Below are 24,343 nucleotides of genomic sequence, written 5' to 3'. Positions count from 1 at the left end.
CATTCCTCACTCACTTGCTGTCCCAGTGAGCGCTCTGATAGCTTACTCTGGTTTGGTGGAGGGGTGGGGGGGAGGGGCGGCTCAGTTCACGTTTTTGTGCAAGCTTTTCCTTGTCCTTATAGTGTGGAAATGTTCAAACCCCACGTACCTTCGTTTCTGTGGGGTACTGGAGAGTCCCTCCATTCTTCCAAAGGTGATTTTTATGCTCTTTTGAGGTATTCTATTTTGTTCGGTGCTGGGGAGGGGAAGCGAGTCGCGTCTAGATTGCAGCCATGTTCACCCGGAAGTCCTCTTATTTATTATTTAGAGCTGCTTTGGCAAAGACGTGGCACTCTTGCCCCAGTGTGCTGGAGGGGTTGCTGTTTCCCCTCTCCACTGTGCCTGAGGACATTTTTTGCAGGCCCTGTACCTCCACCTAGCAGCCCAATGCAAGCACTTCCTCCTGGGGTAATGTGTGTGTGTGTGTGGCTCACAGGTGACTTGAACGTGCAGTTTGGGCACACAATCTCTAAAAGGTTCACCAGTGCTGATCTAGAGTCATTGGTGTTATGATCCATCTCTCTCCTTTGAGAAATGATTGAGATATATTTTGATCACTTAAGTCCTTTATTTTTCTTCTGGGGGAGTGATCAAGAAGGGAACTAAATTGTGACTATTTTTTTAGAGTGTTAATCCCACAATGTTTTGGAAGATCTTTTGCTATTTTTTCCTTGATCAGTATTCCAGTAAAAGTTACCTCAAGTTGTCTTTAAGTAGGGAGACATATTGGAAGGTATGGAGAATCTTAAGTCAGTTGGGTCAGCTTTCCAAGCCAGAAATGCTCAGATATTAGATTAGTGTTAAAATAAACAAAATTGTTTCTGGAATACTTCAAACTAGAACATAATACAGTGTTAATATTATTCTTTGATGCCCTTTTAAAGTAATTTAAAGTAATCTAAGGCTGTTGGAAAACTAATGGAAGGAATTGCATAGGGAAGAAAGATCATTCCGTATGGTATCTTTTAGTAGCCACTTAATACTATATCAAATGAGTGAATGAATGGTGACTTCCTTCTTGGGCCTAGCAAAAGCTGGGGTTGTTTATCCTTTGCTTTCTGAAGTATCCAATTTTCTACTTACCTCCCAGGCCTTTTGGGCTTCTCTTTTCCTAAGGGAATCAACTAGGTGAGGCCAAGTATCCTGCTGTTCAGATCGTTATATTTCTGGATATTGAATCTGTTGCTTAGCCCACTTTGCATTTTCCCCCCACAGAGAAACCAGTAGGGTTAGTAATTCAGTGTGTTGCTCTGTGAGCAGGTTAAAGAGGCCCCTGGCTATGTCACTGTGGTGGATCCTGGCACAGTTGGAATCTCTGATTATGCATTTTTATGGGACTTATTATCATTGAATGCAATGAAACATTATCCTTCCCAGCAAATTTTCTTTGTCAGTGAATGCACCTCCCACCTATCCACTGCCTCTTTTGGAAGTAGCTTGTCTATAAAGCTACCTTCTTCGGAGAGCTTAGAAGCTGGGGGAGGAGACCTAGAAACCTAGGGAGGGAGGAGGACGTGAGAGATTCCATTGCTGGTGCTGGTTGTCTAAGTTTGGTCTTCTTTTAAGGTACCTTTATAGAATTTGTTTATCTCTGAATTTGTTTAGCCTAAGGCACACACATTTTATTTCTAGGAAACTTTCATGGGGACCTATAGCCCTTGGAGCTCCAAAATGAGAGCCAGTTTTGGTTTAGTTGAAACAATATAACTGGAGATTAAAGAAATAGAAAAGAACATTTATAGTTTACAGTTTAAATCCAGTGGATAGTTAGGAGCCAGAAAAATTGAAGGAGCTAATAAATATCTGTATAATTGTCATAAAACTCTAGATTTATGAAAAGTTTTCTTCTTTGAGAGTAATTTTAGGATAAGAAACTTGCTACCTCCCTGAATCAAAAAAGTGAACTGGCTGGAGAAGGCGCCATAAAGAAGTCTATAGAAGCCACACACTGCACCAAAAGATCCAGAGTGAACTTTGGGATGTAGTGAAATTGAACTGTGGGGGGTTGGATGCTTTTATTTTGAATGTATACTCTTATGCCAAAGGGGACTGCCCCCTAATTGGCTTTTTGTCAGTGTGCCTAGAAATCATTGGTTTTGTTCTCTTTCTCTTTTATTTCCTTCTTATCCCCAAATTATTGTAATTTCCTCTTAGAAAGTACAATATTGTCTGTACCGCTATTTGAAAATCTTTAGAGATATAAGTTGGTTATGTGTACTGATTCCATGAGGAAACTAGGCTTGTAAATCTGGGAGATTTCTACATGCTTGTTTTCCCTTGGAATCATGGGGGGGGATTGTGTAATTAGAATCTGAACCCCAGAACTCTCTTTCCCAGCTTCCCATGTTCCTTTTCATGTTATGTGCTAAAATCGGGATGATATAAGTTTTGTGTAGCTCTGTCCCTTGCTCTCTTTTCCCCCTGATCGTGGTGGTGGAAGTGGGCTGGAGAACTTACTCATGTGGGTTTACTTTTTGTTAGATAGTTAGGTTTGAACTATTTCTTTTAGTTTATTTTCTCTCTACTTAAAGTGATTATTAATAAACCTTATAAAATATAACACTTGGAGTTATTGGATATTAATTTAAATCTTACATTTTGTGGTGACCATGAAGGGATTATATTTTATAACATTTATTAATAATCTCTTGAAGTAGGAAGAAATAAAAGAAAAAAGTAAAAGCCTGAGTAAAGACACGTGAAAAAAATTCCCCTCCTGGGACTCACCCCACCTCCACCAACCATGATCAGGGGGAAAAGAGAGCAAGGGGCAGAGCTATGCAAAATTTATATCATCCCTACATAAGCACATAAAGTGAAAAGGAACATGGGAAACTGGGAAAGAGTTCTGGGGTTCAGTTTCTAATTACACATATCTTAAATATTCTAGATAGGAAACCCTTTCTCCTCCCTCTTTAATTCTGGAGAAGTTTAGTGTTTAAGGGACCTTTTGGAACCTTGGTTCTTCTACTGAAATCTAAAACTAGAGAATCCTCAGGCCAGGAAGGATCACAAACATCTTTTATTTCTATTCTTTCTCATTCTTGCAGGTCTGTGTCAGCATAAACTAGGAAGATGGGAGTCTGGTATTCCAGAAGGATCACTAGAGCCAGGGTTCTGGGCCTTTGGCTTTGTCACTGACTATCTGACCTGGAGCAAATTACTTAATCTTTCTGGACCTTGTCTTGCCCTGCCTACTTTTCAGCATAGCAAACTGTGAAACTAAAATGAAATATGACTCTGAAAACACTGATAGCTTAAAAGCACTCTACAGATAGAAGGGGTTGTGAATGTCGTTACTAGAGATCATTAGGGAAGAAGTCACCAACACTGACTTATTCTACTGTTTCACAGTTCTCACTGGGAGAAATTTTTGTTATCTAGCTTGTATTGCTTCTGCTGAAACAGAAAGCCTATTCTAAATTCAGGAGAGATGGACTGAAATTCCTTCTATATAAGGAGTATAAAAACCCTTTATTACTTCAGTTTTTCTCCTCTTGCTTTCAAGCCCTAAGCCTAATGCTTTAAGTAGAATTCTTTCCTTTGAGTAGAATACCTGACTGGGTGGAGCAGTGGTTTTCATCAGATGCCCTAAAAGCAAATATTTAATGTCACTCACAAAAATCAGTAAGACAAGTACCTATGATTAACCTCTCATCCTAGTCCCACCTGATTTGGAACTCCTTACCTGAGTCCGAGCTTAGCGCCAATCCATATTGGACTGATGCCCACCATGTCATCTTTTTTATTCTGTATGTATTAATAGACTAAACATGACTCCTCGGGAAATGAGAAGAAGAAAGGCTCAGGTTGCAAGAATTCCCTTGTGATTTTTTGATTTCTTCTTTCCTATATGACTTTGTTGCTACTTTCACAGGTTTCTGTCTAGCTAGATAAGTGAGAGGCGTTCCCAAACTCCATGTTTTTTGAGCAGTAGCTCATTTGGATTTTAGATGAATAATGGTACAGGTGTGCTTCCTTGTGGCCTTGTGATCACAGTCATCGCCCATGTAATTTGCCTTTCTCTCCTCAGCCAAATTAAAAACAATTAGTTAAGGGAGCTCTGAACTCTGTCATGTCCTCTTTTTGATTTGTGTACCCATGTTTAGTTCTTGTACAAAGTCAGGAAGGTAAAGTTAAATATGCTGACCTTGATTTTGTTCCTGAAATAGTCTTGTTTTCCTTTTATGATTTGGAAGTAGTTCCATGTATTACAGGGGACAGAGAGCCCAGGTTGAATGTTTAAAAAAAACCCAAAATGTTAGTGCTCTTCCCATCATGCAGACAGTTCTTTGAACAAAATAAAATAAAACTTTACTAAGTTAGAGGAAGGCCAGTACAATTTTGTAAAAAATGAAAAAAAATTCGGTTATTACTCTTAAGTATTTGCTACTATTAGATTAGGTTATCTTGTTAGGAAATAATTATCTCTAGGTATCTGCTTTAATTAATAGAAAAGAAAGATTTACAATAGCATATCTATTGTTTGTATGTTAAAAAGTTACAAGTGTGGGTGATACCAGTATAACCCCAGTATAAACCATTCTTGTTTACACTTTCCACTTTTTCATAAATTTCTTTGTAATTTAAAAACATGAACTTTAGCTTAGTTTAGAATATTCATCAGTCATCAATCCAACAGGCAGTTATTGAGGTGGGGTATATGAGTTATTCAAGAAGGACTAGCCTCTCTGGTGTGAGGACTTTGCAGAGCCTTTTTCAGGACTCTGCCCAACACCCAACTCTCCAGGAAGCTCTAGCATGCTCAGCACTTGCCATACACCATTAAACCAGATTGAAGGTAATTGATAGGCTTTGAACCTGTTGGTGAATTAGAGGAATGTCTACGCCAAGCACGGAAGGCTTCCCCTAATTGTATGGGCAGATGAGAACAATTCATTCCAACAGTCTTTGCCATGAAAGTTGCTGAAACAGGCACCATGGAGCACTTGGAGCTTGGTCACACATAGAAGACTACAAGATCATCCGCTTCATTCTGGGCCATTGTCAGTTGTCCTGACTTTTAACTTGCCACTGGACTTCTGTGATTGGAAGAGAGAGTGAGGCTGAAGACCTTGTGCAAGTTTGCCTCACTTAAATCGAATTCATGCAGAGATCAAGAATTATCCTGTAATGCTATTGGTCCTTTTAGAAAACAAAGGGCAAACAGTAACAATTTATTGGGTATTTACTGTATGTTCAGTTAAGTATTAGACTCTGAATCACAAAATAAGACATAGTCCTTATTTTTTAGGAACTTTTCATCTTTTAGGGGAGTCAAGGCTGATGGTAGGACAATTAGTACAGAGCAATCTTTATAGTAAGGGCACCCAAATGAAGTGCTTTAGAAATCCAAAGAGAAGGGAGATTATTGTGAACTGGGATAGTTAAAGAATGCTTCATGGAGGAGATAGTACTTAGATTGGGACTTGGATGGGGTAGGATTTGGAGAGTTTAAGAGATCAACTTAAATAAAGTTATGGAGGAAGTAATGAACATGATTAAGGAGGGGACTGTGGGTCAGTGAGAAGGCAGATTTGGCTGAAACACATAGTGGGTAAGGAATAATGGGAGAGGTTAGATAGACTTGAATCACAGAAGGCCTTGAAAATCAAGCTAAGAACATGCCCAGAGTTATAAAATTGCATATACCCTTAGATCTAGCAATGCCATCACTGAGACTATTTCTTGAAGAGATCAGGGGAAAAAGGAAAAGAACCTATATGTGTTAAAATATTTATAGAGGATCCTTTGTGGTGGCAAAAAAACCTGAATTTTGAAGGGATACCCATCAATTGGGGAACTATTGAACAAGTGGCATATGATTATGATGGAATACTATTGTATGTAAGAAAGGATGAATGGGTTAATAAAAAAAAACAACAACAACTTGGAAAGCCTGGGGCATGGAGGTGGCACAGTAGACAGAGAACCAGGCCTGGAGATGGGAGGTTCTGGATTCAAATATGGCCTCAGCTGTATGGGCTTGGGTAAGTCATTTAACCCCAAGTGCCTAACCCTGACTGCTTTCTTCTGCCTTGGAACTGATACTTAGTATTAATTCAAAGACTGAAAATAAGGGTTTAAAAGATCCCAAACCAAAAAACTTGGAATGACCTTCATGAAATTATGGAAAGCAAAACAAGGAGAATCAAAAGAACATTATATACAGCTACAGAATTAATGTTTAAAGAATAACTTGTGAATGTCCACCTGCAGAGAAAGAACTGATAAATAGAAAAACGAAAGACAGTTTATATATACATTTTTTTTTGTCAAGTAATGCCTTTTCTAGTTTGAGGAGGAGAGGGAGGGTGAGAGATATTTGGGAATCTTAATGTAACCAATAAACAAATGAATAAATAAAAATTATTTTTAAAAATGAACATTAAGCAGAGATTTAGACTTGATGAGGTGGGAAATATAGAACCATTGAAAGGTTTTTATAGACCTTGTGAAAAAAGTATTGGGGAAAATTAGATTAGAAATTCTGAATAAAGAACATAAATTAATGGAATTTTACTTTAAAAATTTTAGAGACTCTCAAAAGAGATCATTTGAGAAATCTTAGGTGCTGGATAGTAGTCTGCATATTGATAATCATCAGGAAATGATCAGTAGTCATACTACTCCCTAGTGATTCAATTTTTTTTTTTGAGAGACTAGGCCTTATTTCTTCTTGTATTTTGTGACTAATCAGGGAAAAAAGGAACCTTCCATAATTTTGCTCTTTGAGCTTTCTCTCCTTGGTTTACAAAATTCTCTTTCTACTTTCTGACACCCTTTCTCAGTCTTTTACTGGATCATCATCATCATCATCATCATCTTGTCACCCAGTAAATAAGAGCAATCTCTTAGGGCAATGTCAGGGAACCTATGGCACAGGTATCAAAGATGGCACAGGGAGCCCTCTCTGTGGGTATGTGGCCTCTCTTCCCACCCTCCAACCCCAGAGTTCATTACTAGAAAGGCAGAGGGACTCTGGCAGAGCAGCTCCCTTTCCCCTCTCAACCATGCCTGATGATATTTTTTCACATTCCCCCACTCCTCTGCCCAGGAGCCCAATGGGAGCACTTTCTCCATTGTGAGGGGTAAGGAAGGGGGCAGGGCATGCCTGGCCCTTGATGGGGGAGGAGGGTTTGGCACTCAATCTGGGGAGTGGGGTGGGGGTGGCCCCAACGGGCTCTAAAAGGTTCTCCATCATTGTCCTAGAATTTGTCCTGAATTCTCTTCCCTTCTTTTCCTATGCTGTCTTCATTGATGTTTTCATCATCTTTCTTTAGTTCACTTATTTATTTTTTCCAAAATCTAAATAACCCTATATTTTCCCCTGAACTTTGGCCCTATATTACCAACACTTATTGGACATCATTACTTACTTGCCTTATCCAAAATAGAACTTATATTTCAGTTCAATTCAGGTACTTCTTGTGTGCCAGGCACTGTGCTAAGTGCCAATGTAACTTTCTTGCTATCAGGGACTGGTTTCATTTTGTTTCTGTCCTTAGTGCCTGGCACATAGTAGTCCTTTAATGTTTTTTCATTTAAATTAATAGATATTGATGTGTTTTATCTTTGCATATAGCCATTGTAGACTGATTATAAAAAAGGCAAAAGATGTCTCATCACTGTCCTCAAGGAATTTACAGACTAGTGAGGGAGACCACATGTAAACACATATATATGTAATATATATGCATATAATATATATTTATATGCACACATATACATATATATTTAAATAATATACAAAGTTATTAGGAAATAACAGGGAAGGCACTGGAATTAAGAGGAACTAGTGAAGGTTTCCTATGGAAAGCATTATTTTAGTTGACACTTAAAGGAAGCTCTAGAGGTCAGTAGTGGGAGGAAAGTAGGGAGAATGTTCCAGACTTGAGGGACAAGCAGAGAAGATGTGTGAACCTGAGGAATGGAATATCTTCTTTAAGGAAAAGCAGGTGGCCTGTGTCACTGGATCAAAGAGTATGCTTTAGGGAGCAAAGTGTAAGAAGACTGAAAAGCTAGGATGGGGCAAGTTTATGAAGGACTTTAAATGTTGGACAGTGCATTTTGTATTTGCTCCTGGAGGCAATGGGAAACCACTGAAGTTTATTGAGTAGGATAATGACATGATCAGATCTGTGTTTTAGGAAAATCACTTTAATGACTGAATTGGAGTAGGGAGAGACTTGAAGCAGGTTGACCCACCAGCAGGTTATTGCAGTAATCAAGGTCTGATTGGACCTTGCATGAGAGCAGTGTCAGTGTCAGAAGAGAGAAAGAGGAATGTTTAAAAGATGTTGCAAAGATGAAGTTGACAGACTGTGGCCACAGCTTGGATATAGGGGGTGACAGATAGTAAGGAATCCCAGATGACTTCAAGGTTGTGAGCCTGGGGGCCTGGAAGGATGGTGTTGCCCTTTACTATATTAGGGGGAGTGGCCTCACCATCTTACCATAACCTTAGAGTCATCCTTGACTTTTTTCTCTCTTTCAATCTCCATGTCCAGTATCTTGCCAAATTTTCATGAATCTACCTGCACAGCATCTCTTGGATCTGCACACTTCTCTAAACTGATTACCTCTTAATTGATACCTTCGTCTCTCATCTTTCTAATCAGTCTTTTACACAGATGCCATAATAGATAAAACTATGTTAATAATAATAATAATAGCTAGCATTTATATAGCACATACTTTGTGAAGTGCTTTGTTAAATACAACTATTTTCTCATTTGATCCTTACAACAACTCTGAGAGGCAGGTGCTATTACTATCCCCATTTTATAGGTGAAGAACCCGAGGCAACCAGATTTAAGTGACTTGTCCAAGATAACATGGATGGTAAAGGGGCTGAGGTACATTTGAATTCAGATCTTCCTGACTCCAGGCCCAGAGTTCCATCCAGTTCAACACTTAGACACTTTGTCTTGATTGAGTTGTTCCCCTCTATTAAAAAATCCTTATGGCTTCCTCTTTCTTTTTGGATAAAATACTTCTTAGTCTGGCAATTAAAGCCTTCCACAATCTGGCTCCCATTTTACTTTAGGTTATTCCCTTTCACACAATCCCTTTCAGATTGCCATTCCTTGAATAAGAGATATGCTCCTGCTTCAGAATCCTTAGCTTCCTTTTAAGTATTGCGCAGGCGCTTCCTTATTTCCAGATTCTCTAGTGATTGACATTCATTTTTTTTCCTTGAAATTATTCATGTGTTTTATATATATGTTATATATATATGTTTGTCAGTGATATCACCTCAATCTGACTTAAATCTTTTTTTTTTTGCATCCTCAGGGCTTTATACATAGTAGACCATTAATGTTTCTGGTTTTTTTTTTTTCATTTATACTTGGTTCTCTTATTTGCATTCCAGATAAAACCTAGCTCTTGTAGACTGATTATAAACTTCTTGAGGACAAGGACTATGCTTTACTCATCTTATATTCCCAAAAGAATCTAGCATTTTTCCTTTTATGTAGTAGTTGCTCAAAAAAGCTGTTACTGATTATTTTGGAGAAAGCCCAGCTCAGAAGCTTAGTGGTCAGCAGTTCCTATTTTGTTTCATTCTTTGTACTTGTATACCTGGTGCCTTTGTTTTTGTCAGACTCTTGATGACCCTATTTGAAGTTTTCTTTGCAAAGTTACTAGAGTGGTTTGCCATTTCCTTCTCCAGCTCATTTTACAGATGAGGAAAGAGGTGAACAGTGTGAAGTGACTTATCCTGGGTCATATAGATAGTAAGTGTCTGAGGTCAGATTTGAATTTAAGAAACTTCTTGACTCCAAGCTCAGTGTTCTATTTGCTGTGCCACCTAGCTGCCTAGCATAGGTACTTATACATGCTTTTTGATTATGTGTTAATAAACCTTTTAGTATAATGATTTCCTAGGACTCTGAAGCTTCATTAGAATCAAAATGGTAGGTTCCCAAAACCCTTTTGACTTCAGCCCTTTTGTAGAGGTCCAAGGCACAGCAGGCTTGATATTTTTTTCCTTCCAAAGTCACTGCTTCAAATGCACCTGTGGGAGACAGTTGGTTATAGTCATGAGGATTTAGGGGTCAGTTTGACCCTATAGACCTTTTGCATTAATGACTTTTCTGCAGGGGAACTCCAAGTGAACAAACAAAAATGAAAAGAAAATATATTGAATAAAATTATTGCCTAAATGTGGTCAGCCAAGGGGCAGAGTAATATAGTATCCAGAGGAAAATCTGCATCTCAGTGAAACTTTGGCAGGGTAATATCTCCTGCCCTGACTATCTCTCCCCCTCCACCCCCCCCCCCCCACAACTCACAAGTATCCCCCCTTACAGCATTCACTTGCTATTCATTATCTCTGTTTTGAAGATATTTGGTAGGAATATCAAGAACCAAAATGTAGCTGACCAATCTAACCATATGCCATTTTCAAAAAAACCCAAACCCTCTCTCTCTTCATCATATGGAGCTTTTTCTACAAATGTCAAGGCCCAGAAAAGACAGATTATTAACTAGATTCGTTACTGATCATTGCTGCTGTTTATACAGTCTCCTTCTCCATAGTACCCACAATGGTTGAGACTCTTATCTAGTCTCTGAGATCATGTTGTTTTTTAAATTCATTTTTATCAATTTTAAAATAAAATTATATTGAAAAAAGATTTTTAAAGGAAAGGCTAAAAATAAATGGATACTAAATAAATTAATCCTAAAGAATATTTTTTCTTTTTGTTTTTAACATTCAAAGAATATTTTTATTTTCCCCTCAATTACAGGTAAAATAATTTTTAACATTCTTTTTTATGATTTTTGTGTTCTAAGATTCCTCTCTCCTCTCCCCTTTTCTTGAGAAGACCTTCGATATAGATTATGCATATATAGGCATGCAAAATAGATTTCTTTATTGGTCATATTGTGAAAGGTAACAGGACAAAAAAATAAAAGAAAAAGAAAGTACAAAAGGCTTGCTCTCATCTCTGTGTCCAGACTCATCAGTTCTTTCCCTGGAGGAGGATATATTTCATCATAAGTCCTTTGGAATTGTCTTGGATCTCTGTTTTGCTGAGAATAGCTAAGTCATTCACAGCTGACCACTGTACAGTGTTACTGTTACTGTGTACAGTGTTCTCCTGGTTCTGGTCACTTCACTTTTCATTATTAGTTCATATAAGTATTCTCTGGGATCACTTTTCCTGACAAAAGCACAATGGCTCTAGATTCTTTGGGTCATAGGATTAAGACCTGCTTTGGAGGGGACAGCTAGGTAGCACAGTGGATAGGGCACTAAACCTGGAGTTGGGAGGACCTGGGTTCAAATTTGATCTCAGATACTTCCTAGCTATTGTTAAGATTAAAATTTAGGGGAAACTGAAGCAAGGTAGAAATTAGTTTCTCTGCAAGGAGTATTATATTTTTAGAAGTTTATTAAAGATTAAGAATTTAAGAATATACAAGTAAGAAAAGCATGTGCGAAGGAGGGCCAAGAAGCCCATTCAACCTCACCTACATCATGAAAAGACCCGTCTGCTTGCAAGTGGAAACAGGAAAAGACCCTCAGTAGGCTTTTACAACCAGTTAAATAGAACTTTTGATCCCTCTCTGGTGAGGATCTCAGTGAGATTACAAAACATTCTGGGAGCCAGAGCAAGGACTGCTGGGGTTTGGAGTCCAGAGTTCAAGTCTCCATTTTTACACTATGTGACCCTGGGCAAGTCACTTAACCCTGATTGCCTAGCCCTTACTGTTCTTCTGTCTTAGTAATGATACTAAGAAGGTAAGGGTTAAAAAAAAGAGAGAATTTAGAAGTAATTTAATCTTAAGTCGTGGGAGCAAACATTTAGAACAGGAAGGGACCATAAAGGTCATTGGAGATGACCCTCCTATTTTACAGATGAGGAGACTGAGTTAGGTGATTTGTATAGGACCATATAGCTAATAAGCATCATTCACCCCTGGTCTTCTGGACTTCAAGTCCATGTTTGTGACACTATATTCTAACACTTTGATTTTGAGATCAGGAAACTGGTGACCTGGAGAGCTGAAGGGGCTTGTGCAAGGTGGTATATAGGTGGCAGATGTCAGAGTGGGGAGTTGAGCCTGAGTTTTCTGTTTTAAGTTACAGAGTTGTTAGTATCATTATGTGTCAGGCAAAAGAGGAATATTTAGTTTTTCAGTTTTGGCTTTCATTGCCCCTCTTCTAGAAATTAAGCCGCTCTATCCATGCCCTTTAGCTCTTCCATTTGTCCAGGATTCTTATGCTTTACTGACTAAAACCATTTGTTAGTCATCTTGCCTTCTCTGGTCTCTCTCAAAAGTGGGTTCTCCTCTTTACAAGTGGGGTAAACTGAGGCCTAGGCTGGAGAAGATCTTTTTACAAAGCTTCTATTGGCAAGTGTAGTCCAGCTGCCCATCTTTTGCTCAGCCATTATTGATACTTTTAGTCAGTTGGCATTGTCTTAAGGTTATAAGTCTTTTAAACAAAGAAGTAAGTGGGGAATAGTATTGGAAAGGCTCTCAGAGTCCTTGAATATAATTTAATGTGCTTTATCCATGTAGAGTAAACATTGTAAGGTGTACACAATGGTCATGGATTAATATCTTGAAAGCTTATGCCTTGGAATGTAAGGGCTGCCTTGGAGACATACAAGTCTTTTGCAAGATTTAAATTTAGTTTTTTTTTTTTTACTCAATATGAGAGTTATAAAGTTATAAAAATATTGTGGTCACCAATTTGTTAAAATGACTTTTAGCAGCTTTTATTTACAAAAAGGTGGAAAGAGTAAAAATGTAAAATGTAGATAAAGAGACAGATTTCTAGCAAGCCTAGTCCTTCTCTAGTGAAATCTGGCTCAGCTCTGGCAGGGACTTCCACAAATTCGATCTCCATGTGGATTTCCCTGTAATCCTCAGCCAGAAGTCCCTGTGGTGTCTTCAGCCAGAGTTCCACCAATGCATCCTTCTCCAAAGCCAAGGTAGGAATATCAGCCACCCATCAAATAAGCTGAAGCAGGATCCAGGGAAAAAGTCTCCTCTAAAGCCACTCACTCCAAATGCCAGAAAAGGAATGATCCCTAGACCATGCTGGTCTTTTCTTTAATGCTCCCCTTTCGTCACTTCCTATCACTCCCTGTCACTCCCCTGCTTTACAGGAACCAATTGCAGCCTCCCAATTTGCCTAGCACTGCTAGGGGTGGGGGTTGTGGCCTTTGGAGGTGTCACTTACTCTAGTTAACGACTTGTGAACTCTCATACTTAATGGTTAAGTTGGGGTGCTTTGAATTCTTGATTTGATTAGCTAAAAATAGACAAAGGGAGAGTTAACTCTATCTTCACACTTTGTTGGGTGGCACAGTTTCATGGCTTGTACCAGGGTGGAGCCATGGCTTTCTTATTTTTGAGTATAATATCCAGATTTCCAACTATGAAAATATTCTCACCTTAGAAGGAATGAGCAAATAGACCCAGGAGGCAGAGTATTTTAGCAGTCACTGGCTTCATTCATTACCATATTAACCATCACTTTGTATTTTCCCTGCTACTGCCTCTCAAGTATTTGGAAATGTTTCCAGAAGGTTCAAGGCTACATTCTAGTTGAATGGAAAGAAATTCTGCAGGATGGGCAGCTTGCCAGGAAAAATCAAACTAGGAATCCATATTTTTTATCTTATCTGTTTCCCTTCTGACGTAAGCCTGTCTCTTCTTGGTCAGGTTAGTCTCTCCAAAACAAGTTGGATGTCACACTAGGTTGTAGCAATCCTGATATAGACCCCCCCCCCCCCCAAAGCCTTATGCCAGAAATGAAAAGGTGATTTAGTGTCATACTTTCCTCATTTGTAAAATGGGAATAGAAATACTTTTCTTGCCAACCTTAAACAAGAGTTGCTGGGATCAGATGAAATAATGGATGTAAAAAACACTCGAACTGTTTTTAACTATGATGGTGACATTATTACAGGCTTAGGCCCTTGATCTCATCCTCCCCAATCTTTTCAGTCATCTTCCTTCTCTAGTTTGTTCTTTCCCTATCTACTTGTTCCTTTTCTACTGCCTTCAAATATGCACATGACTCCCTCATCTTTGTTCACCTGATTCTGTTATCTCAGGTTATTATCCATTATCTCTCCTGTTTTGCTAAATTTCAATAAAAAGCTTTTTGTTCTCTTCCTCTCTTCTTAACCCTTTACAATCTGACTTCTGACCTTATCACTAAACTATAACTGCTCCTTCAAAGTAACCAACAGTTTCTTATTTGCCAAATAAGATTTCCCCCCATCTTCTCTTCTTGAATACCTTCTCCTTGGGTTTTTCAGGCATTACTTTTTTCCTGGTTCACTTTTTTATGTCTCCCTTGCTGGTTCATCATCCATTTTACACCCCTTAACTATAGATGTTCCCTGAAGGCTCTGTCCTGGGACCTCTTCTCTCTGCATTCTCTCTCATGGTGACCTCATCAGTTCCCATGGGTTTAATTATTACCTCTGTGCAAATAATTACCAGATCTATATATCTAGCCCAGTTTCTCCCCTGAGCTCCAGGCCTACAACACCAGCTCTCTTTCCAACATTTCAAACTGAATGTCCTGGATACATACCTCAAACTTGGCATATTTGAAGTAAAAGTCATTATTTTCCACCCTCTAGTACCAACACACCCCTCTTCCAAACTTTCCTCTTTCTGTTATAGGAACCACCATTTTTTCCCTCTCTGTCTGCCGAGTCATCCAGCTACCCCAGGAACCACCATTTTTACAGACTTTCAGGTTAGTACCTCCATGTTACCTGTTACTCCTTTTCTTACTTTCCTTCACACCCACATATCCAGCCAATGCCAAATATTGATATTTCTTCTTTTAAATATTTCAGATTAGATTCTATTTCTATACTCATAGAACTAGTCGGTTTTGTTCAAATCCCCATTCTGGGGGGGCAGCTGGGTGGTTAAGTGAATTGAGAGCCAGGCCTAGAGACAGGAGGTTGTAGTATCAAATATGGCTTCAGTGATTCTGGGAAAGCCACTTAATCCCCATTGTCCAGCCCTTACCACTCTTCTGCCTTAGAACCAATACACAGTATTGATTCCAAGATGGAAGGTAAGGGTTTAAAAAAAAATCCTCATTTTGTCTTGCCTGGATTATTGCAGTGACTTCCTGCTTGGTTTCTTCGGCTCAAGTCTCTTAAAACTCCAATTTATCTTACATACAGCTGTCAAAGTGATTTCCTTGAATATATATCTGATCATTCTACTCTCTAATAAATCTCCCTATTGTCTCTAGGATAAAATTTGGTCTCTCTTTTTTTTTAAGAAAAAGAGTTAAACATTTTTTTTAAAATTTGGTCAATTTCAAACATAATTCCTTGGTTACAAAAATCATATTTTATTCCTCTCTCCCCTCCCTCTGCCCTTCCCATAGCTGACACGCAATTCCACTGGGCATTACATGTGACTTTGATCAGAACCTATTTCCATGTTGTTGGTGTTTGCATTAGGATGTTCATTTAGAGTCTTTATCCCCAACCATATTCCCTCAACCCATCAGTTGTTTTTCTTCTGTTTTTCTACTCCCACAGTTTTTCCTCTGAATGTGGCTAGTGTTCTTTCTCATAGATCCCTCCAAGTTGTTCATGATCACTTCATTGCCACTAATGAAGAAGTCTATTATATTCGATTGTACCATAGAGTATAAGTCTCTGGGTACAATGTTCTCCTGGTTCTGCTTCTCTCACTCTGCATCAATTCCTGGAGGTCATTCCAGTTCACATAAAATTCTTCCAGTTTATAATTCCTTTGAGCACAATAGTATTCCATCACCAATATATACTATGATTTGTCCAACCATTCCCCAATTGAAGGGCATCCCCTCATTTTCCAATTTTTGGCCACCACAAAGAGTGCAGCTATGAATATTCTTGTACATGTATTTTTCTTATTATCTTTTTGAGGTTCAAACCCAGCAGTGGTATGGTTGGATCAAAGGGCAGATAGTCTTTTATCACCCTTTGGGAATAGTTCCAAATTGCCCTCCAGAATGGTTGGATCAATTCACATCTCCACAAACAATGCATTAATGTCCCAACTTTGCCACATCCCCTCCAGCATTCATTACTTTCCTTTGCTGTGTTAGCCAATCTGCTAGTTGTGAAGTGATACCTCAAGAGTTGTTTTGATTTGTATCTCTCTGATTATAAGAGATTTAGAACACTTTTCATGTGCTTATTAATAGTTTTGATTTCTTTAACTGAAAGTTGCCTATTCATGTCCCTTGCCCATTTATCAATTAGAGAATGGCTTGATTTTTTGTACACTTGATGTAGGTCTTTGTAAATTTGTAATTAGACCTTTGTTAGAGGTTTTTGTTATGAAGATTGTTTCCCAATTTACTTCCCTTCTAATTTTGGTTACATTGGTTTTGTTTATATAAAAACATTTTAATTTAATGTAATCAAAATTATTTATTTTACATTTTGTGATTTTTTCTCACTCTTGCTTGGTTTTAAAATCTTTCTTTCCCAAAGGTCTGACATGTATACTATTCTGTGTTCACCTAATTTACTAAAGTTTCCTTCTTTATGTTTAAGTCATTCACCCATTCTGAGTTTATCTTGGTGTAGGGTGTGAGATATTGATCCAAACCTAATCTCTCCCACACTGTCTTCCAGTTTTCCCAGAAGTTTCTATCAAATAGTGGATTTTGGTCCCCAAAACTGGGATATTTGGGCTTATCATAGACTGTCTTGTTGAGGTCACTTACCCCGAGTCTATTCCACAGATCCTCCTTTCTGTCTCTTATCCAGTACCATATTGTTTTGATGACCTGCTTTATAGTATAGTTTGAGATCTGGGACTGCTAGGCAACCTTCCTTCACATTTTTTTCATTATTTCCCTGGATATTCTTGATCCTTTGTTCTTCCAGATGAACTTTGTTATTTTTTTTCTAATTCAGTAAAAAAGTTTTTTGGTAGTTCAATGGGTATGGCACTAAATAAATAAATAAGTTTGGGTAAGATGGTCATTTTTATTATGTTTGCTTGTCCTACCCATGAGCAGTTAATGTTTTTCCAATTGTTTAGATCTAGTTTTAATTGTATGGAAAGTGTTTTGTAGTTGTGTTTGTATAATTCTTGTGTTTATCTAGGCATATAGATTCTAGGGTGATTTTAAATGGAATTTCTCATTCTAATTCTTGCTGCTGAAATGTGTTGGAGATATATAGAAATGCTGATGACTTATGTGGGTTTATTTTGTATCCTGCAACTTTGCTAAAGTTGTTGATTATTTCGACTAGCTTTTTGGTTGATTCTCTGAGGTTCTTTAAGTAGACCATCATATCATCCGCAAAGAGTGATAGCTTGGTCTCCTCATTGCCTATTTTTTTTAATACCTTCAATTTCTTTTTCTTTTCTAATTGCTACTGCTAGTATTTCTAGTACAGTGTTGAGTAATAGAGTTGATAATGAGCATCCTTGTTTCACTCCTGATCTTATTGGGAAGGCTTCTAGTTTGTCCCCATTGCAGATGATGGTTGCTGATGGTTTTAGATATATACTTGTTTATTATTTTTAGGAAAGGCCCTTCTATTCCTATGCTTTCTAGTGTTTTCAATAGGAATGAGTGTTGTATTTTATCAAAGGGTTTTTCTGCATCTATTGAGATAATCATATGATTTTTGTCAGTTTGCTTGTTAATATGGTCAGTTATGTGGATGGTTTTCCTAATATTGAACCATCCTTGCATTCCTGGTATGAATCCTACCTGGTCATAGTGAATAACACTTCTGATCACTTGCTGGAGTCTTTTTGCTAGTATCTTATTTAAGATTTTTGCATCTATATTCATTGAGGAGATTGGTCTATAGTTTTCTTTCTCTGTTTTTGACCTGCCTGGCTTTGGAATCAGTACCATATTTGTGTCATAAAAGGTATTTGGTAGAACCCCTCCTTTGCTTATTATGTCAAATAGTTTGTATGTTATTGGGATTAGTTGTTCTTTGAAAGAGATGAGATCTCCCTTTTTATCTTGGATACTATCAATTTGGTTTTCTTCTTTCCTTTTAATTAGATTGACCAGTACTTTGTTTATTTTATTTGTTTTTTCAAAGTACCAGCTTCTAGTCTTATTTATTAAATCAATAGTTCTGTGACTTTCAATTTTATTAATTTCTCCTTTGATTTTTAGGATCTCTAATTTAGTCTTCATCTGAGGATTTTTAATTTGTTCACTTCCTAGTTTTTTTATTTGCATGCCCAATTCATTGACCTCTGCCCTCTCTAATTTGTTAATATATGAACTCAAGGATATGAATTTCTCCTTGAGTACTGCTTTGACTGCATCCCATAGATTTTGAAAGGATGTTTCATCATTGTCATTTTCTTCTATGAAGTTATTTTTTCCTATGATTTGTTCTTAACTAATTTGTAACTTTAACTTGGAAAATCATATTATTTAATTTCCAGTTAATTTTTGATTTGCCTCTCCATGTACCCTTACTAATTATTATTTTCATTGCATTGTGATCCAAGAAGGTTACATTTATTATTTCTGGTCTTTTGCACTTGTTTGCAATGTTTTTATGCCCTAATATATGGTCAATCTTTGTGAATGTACCATGTGCTGTTGAAAAGAAGGTGTATTTCTTTTTGTCCCTATTTATTTTTATCCACATATCTACTAGCTCTAATTTTTGTAAGATTTCATATACTTCTCTTATCTCTTTCATTATTTATATTTAGGTTTGATTTATCTAGTTCTGATAGAAGGAGGATCAGGTCTCCCACTAGTATAGTTTTTCTATGTATTTCATCCTTGAGCTCCACTAGTTTCTCCTTTAGAAATGTGGATGATATGCCATTTGGTGCATACATATCGAGTACTGATATTTCCTCATTGTCTATACTGCCTTCTCTATCTCTTTTGACTAGGTCTATTTTTACTTTCTTTGTCAGATATCATGATTGCGACTCCTGCCTTCTTTTTATCAGTTGATGCCCAATAGATTTGGCTCCATCCTCTTACTTTTACTCTATGCGTGTCTACTTTTCTCATGTGTGTTTCTTGTAGACAACATATGGTAGGATTTTGAATTCTAATCCACTCTGCTATTCACTTGTGTTTTATGGGTGAGTTCATTCCATTCACATTCAGAGTTATGATTACCAGCTGTGTATTTCCCAGCATTTTGATTTCTACTCCTACTCCTTCCTTTTCTTCTTTCATTATTTTCTTCTACACCAATGTTTTGCTTTTAATCAGTCCCCCTAATTCCAATCCTTATTTTACTTCCCGTTCTACCCCCCCTCCCTTCTTATTCCCCCCCTTATTTTCTTTACAGTCTTTTAAAACTACTCCCCCAACTTCTCCTTCCCTTGTACTGCTTCCCTCTCCACTAATCCATTTGTTACCCTTCTACTTCCCTATAGGCGCAAATCAATTCTCTGATGCAATGGATTGGATTATTCTTCCCTCTTTGAGTCAATTTAAATGCACGTAAGAGTTGAATATTTCCTATCTCCAAACTCTTTACCCTTCCAGTGTATTGATATTCTCCCCCCTTCCCACCATTAGCTTCTTTGTGACATATAAATTCACCCCCTTTTGTTTCTTTTCTCATTTCTTTTAGTATTAACTTCTTTTTTTAGCTCTATTTGTGTATATATATGTATATATACATATACACACATATATATGTATTTATGCATATATATATCTATATACATATTTATGTCTTGGCATTTCATCCTATACAATTTGTCACTGTTCCCTCTAAGTGTAATTCTTCTAGCTGCCCAGGTGATAATAACAATTTTTAAGAGTTACCAATGACCTCTTTTCTTATAGGGATACATATCATTTTAACTTATTGGGTCTCTTAAAAAAAAAGTTTGTTTTTTGGTTTTGTTTTGTTTTGTTTTTCTTTTTTCCCTCTTTTTAAAATTACCTTTTGATGATTCTCTTGAGTTTTGTGCTTGGGCATCAAATTTTCAGTTCAGGTCTGGTCTTTTCTTTACAAATGCTTGGAATTCTTTTATTTTGTTAAATGACCATACTTTCCCTGGTAAGAAATATAGTCAGTTTTGCTGGGTAGTTGATTCTTGGCTATAGACCTAGTTGCTTTCCGGAATGTTATAGTCTATGCCTTTTGGTCCTTCTGTGTAGATGCAGCCAGATCCTATGTTATCCTCTCTGTGGTTCCAAGGTATCTGGATGACTTCTTCTTAGCAGCTTGTAATATTTTTTCCTTGGTCTGATAGTTCTTGAATTTGGCTATAACTTTCCTGGGTGTTGTCAGTTGGGGATTAAGTACAGGAGGTGATCTGTGGATTCTTTCAATCTCCACTTTTCCCTCTTGTTCTAGAATATCAGGGCAGTTTTCTTGGATAATTTCCTTTAGTATGATGTCCAGGCTTTTTATTTTGTCATGGTCTTCCAGTAGATCAATGATTCTTAAGTTGTCTCCTGGAACGATTTTCTAAATCTTCTGTTTTGTGAATGAGGTGCTTCATATTTTCCTCAATTTTTTCATTCTTTTGATTTTGTTTTATAGGGTCTTGCTCCCTTGTGAAGTCACTTGATTCTAGTTGTTGTATTCTGGTTCTTAAAGATTGGATTTTATCTCTGGCTTTTTGGTCATCCTTCTCTTTCTGGTCTGATTTTCTTTGGAAGTCATCTTTCATCCTCTTTGCCTCATCTTTTATCTCCTTTGCCTCATCTTTCATCTCCTTTGTCTCATTTCTAAGCTGGTTGATTTTGGCTTTCAAGACACTATGTTCTTGTTTTAGTTGAAGTGCCTCTGTTTCCAGATGACTTATCTTACTTTTTAAGTTCTTTTCCCAGTTGTCTTCAGCTTCTCTCAATTGTGTTTTGAATTGTATTTTGAGGTCTTTCTAGAGCCTCTATCTAATTTGTTGGGTTTTCTGTTCTTTTTGCTTGGTGTTCTTGCAGCCTTCTTCCGTTTGCTCTTTGTTCATTGCCTGTATAGAAGTTGCCGATTTGTAATTTCTTTTTTCTTTTTCTGTTGTTTGCTCATATTTACCCCCTTCTTTATTCCCTGCAGTTGCCTGAGCTCTTGCTCCTTTCATTTTCTTGTGTTTTGGGGCTTTTATTCCTGCCTTCATCCTTGGAGTTTTACAGTAAATCTCTCAGTATAGTCTGTGGGGGAGCGGTGTTGGAGCTTGAGCTTCCCTGCCCTCTGGAGGCTTTGATGTGAGTAAGTCTGGTGGGGGGGGGATATGGGGGTAGGGGGTAGGTAGGGTTGCTGGATGTTCCCTGAGGCCAAAACCTCTGGAGGGCAGGAGGAGAAATATGGAGTGTCTCCGCTGCTGCAACTGCTGTCTGCTCTGTGCTCTGTGTTTCTTCTCTATCTCTTTCCCCACTGCCTGTGTTGGATGCTCTGAGCCTGGCACAGCTTTGTCCGCAAGGTACTCCCTCCAGACCAGTGCCTTTGCCCTCCCAGAGGTTCCAGCTGCTTAGCAGTCTAGGTGGGGGAGGGGTCCCGGGACCTTCCTTCTTTCTTCCCCTTAAATTGGAGTGTTCTTGAATTCTAGCTTTGGGGGAGTATACCTTTTAAAGGTACATCTAAAGGTACATGAGTCCATCAGGAGGGTTCCTTGGCTCTGTCTTGTTGTTAGGTTTGTTTTTTAGTCCCCTGGAGGCATTTAGTTTGTAATTGGTAAGGAAGGGTTTTCAGAGGTCTGGACATTTGCTGCCTCTAAGCTGCCATCTTGATTCTGCCTCTGGTGTCTTTTTTTTTTTAGCTCTTAATATCTTTCACAACTTGGCCTCAATCTATCTTTCCAGTCTCATTTATTACTCCTATTTTTCATACTGTTTTGCCTAGGAAACCTGGTCTTCCCTCTAGGTCTCATAAACGGCATTCCACTTTCTGTGTCCAGACCTTTATGTGGGTGGTCTCCCATGTATAAAATATATTACCTCCTCAGAGAATCTCTCTTTTCCTTCATGGTTCAGCTTAAGCACAAGTTTCTATGTGAATGAAGCCTTTTCTGATCTCCCCAATACCTGGTGCCTTCTGTTCCTAATCACATTGTATTTATTCTTTATGTTCTTATATATGTACATGTTGTTTTTACTTGAGAGTGAATGTCATCTAGAAGGATTATCTTCATTATTTCTATCTCCAGTGCTCAGGACAGTGCCTGGCATATAATGGGATCTTTTAAAAAAGTTTGTGGATAGAGGGATTGTTGGTCCACCACTCATGCATTTTTCTTTTTTACTTCTTGTTAATAAACAGTATAAGCAGTCCAACTCCAAGTGACTGAATCCTTCATCTTTGTATGCCTCTGTTTTCCCTATTTAAAGACCTTTTTCTCTTGTGTCACCTCCTCTAAATTTTACGTCTACTAATCACAGCAGACGCTCCTCTCTAGGACTGCCCACTCAATGTATAAAATGGGTGTTAACACCTTTTATAGTTAATTAACACCTTTTTGTAGTTAAAATGGGTAGATCTACTTTAAGTACTGAGTTAACACTTTTGGGAATTAAAATCTAAAAATAGACAGGGGATTACAATTTTATCTTCACTGTCAAGGAAGAGCTAAGTACCTTCATTGTTACAATCAGGAGATAGCCAAATCCAATCTTCACAAAGCCCAATGGGCCTTATTACATGCTACTTACCTTCCATCTAAGTACCTTTCCAACCTTGTCATAACTTTTCTTTCAGTGAGATAAGGAAAAAGAGGGAGCTACTTGATGTGATAGACAAAACAGTGAACAAATGCAGTAACCCGATAGTGGGAGACTCCTGGACTATTTTTCTGCAAACACTGCAGTTGTTTGGTTTGGTTTATAGGAGAGCTTGTTGAGTAAGCAGGCAGAGTGGTTTTTATTTTTGTCTTCTCCTGACCTAACTGTAATTTTGATTATGCAAGCTTAATTCTCCTGGAAGCTATAAGAAGTGAGGTTTGTGTGGCATTACCTCTAGAACCATTACTACCCTCACTACACTTGCATGAAGTGCCCGCTTGGGTGCCTGGAACATCATTTGCTCTTATTTAGTTTTTTTTTATGTGTCCAGTTCTTTTTTTTTTCCTTCACAAAGAATACAATATTCTCTAGTAATTTTAAATATAGTTAATCTACTTCCCCTTCTTCTCTCATTGAAAAAAATAAAAAGCACCATACAGCATAACAGGATGAGGAAACCAGCCCAGGTTCCAAGGCAGGGTGTTTTTTTATGACTTGTGAGTGTGTTTTTATATGTAACTTCACTATGGTATTACCTTTTCTTTAATGGAACTAGTGTATAATTTGGGCACAATGATATTCCAGTCATAAAATCTTAACAACCTGCTCCACCTTGATTGCTGTATTGGTTTTGGGTTGTGATTTTGGTTGTGGGCAGTGGAGCTAACCTCTTGGCTTAGGCTTCCGTCTTTGCCTCAAGTGGCTCCTGCTTGAATTTCACTGCTTCAGATGATGTCTCATCTTCAAAGTACAGTCCTCTAAATGGTCATTTTCCCCTTCCCCCTACTGCTATAAATTCCATCTTTTATAGGCAGTGTTTAAAAGTATTTGAGAGAGAGCTGGCAAAATGGCTTTCTCTGAACCATTTATTTGAGAAATTTATGTGGAGAAATGTATTTTCCTACTTCTCATCTCCCTCTCTTGTTGTGATGTGTGGCACTGTGATTTGGCTTTGTTTGGTCCTCAGCAGCGACCTGTGTATGACTCCTCATACTGCTTTGAGGTTTTCAGCAGTAAATGGCTTGCTTTCTCATTATGTTTTGCCCCAGTTTCACACCCTGGGAACATGAGAAGAGCCACCCTTTCTGGCAGTATGTCTAGTGTAGAAATTGCAGGTGAATCTAGATGAGTTGAGGAGTCAACAGTTTGCTGCATTTGGATTTAGCATTAAGAGTCTCAACTGAGCATTGGTGGGAAAGGAAAATGCTGCATAATTATTGCTTATGAATCAGTGAAACCTCTCAGCTAACAGATGTCAAGCACAAAAGAAAGTGCAATAATGTTATTATAGTGGTATGATAGTTGTCATTATAATAATTAGTTAGCATAGCTTTTGATAAAAAGTAGATCCTGAAATTAATATGGGGGGAGGGTTAGCCTTGAATGGAAAAATGAATAGATATTTAACTTACCTGGAAATATGATTTATTTGTGGGTATTCCATGTACCTAGTGTTTCACTGATGAATGACATTGACTCTTGTCATCTTCTTGATCATATAAAATAAGCCCTCAGACTGGTTTGAGGTGCTTCAGCTATGTGAAAATCATTTAGTGCTGCAGAACAACAATGCTTTGAGATTTATGCCTTTAGAATCATTTGGGAACTACAAAAAAT

At 37.9% G+C, this 24,343-nt stretch overlaps 1 protein-coding gene across 9 annotated transcripts in view; it reads left to right on the top strand.

Moving 5' to 3' along the window:
- SIL1 (SIL1 nucleotide exchange factor) overlaps window positions 1–24,343 on the top strand; it is a 356,026-nt gene that overhangs the window by 17,605 nt on the left and 314,078 nt on the right. For 4 of the 9 annotated variants that reach the window (XM_007473694.3, XM_007473692.3, XM_007473686.2 and 1 more), the window contains exon 1: window positions 14,531–14,779. The exons of 3 other annotated variants lie outside the window; for them this stretch is intronic. The gene's annotated coding sequence lies outside the window, so the exon portion shown is untranslated. Of the gene's footprint in view, window positions 1–14,530; window positions 14,780–19,434; window positions 19,502–24,343 lie in introns of those variants that run through there. 2 more of the 9 variants (XM_056811364.1, XM_056811363.1) reach the window with 2 other exon arrangements.

This window comes from Monodelphis domestica, chromosome 1, assembly GCF_027887165.1.
Source record: "Monodelphis domestica isolate mMonDom1 chromosome 1, mMonDom1.pri, whole genome shotgun sequence".
NCBI lineage: Eukaryota > Metazoa > Chordata > Mammalia > Didelphimorphia > Didelphidae > Monodelphis > Monodelphis domestica.
The sequence above is the reverse complement of the archived record's forward strand: the minus strand, read 5'-3'. Positions and strand labels throughout refer to the sequence as shown.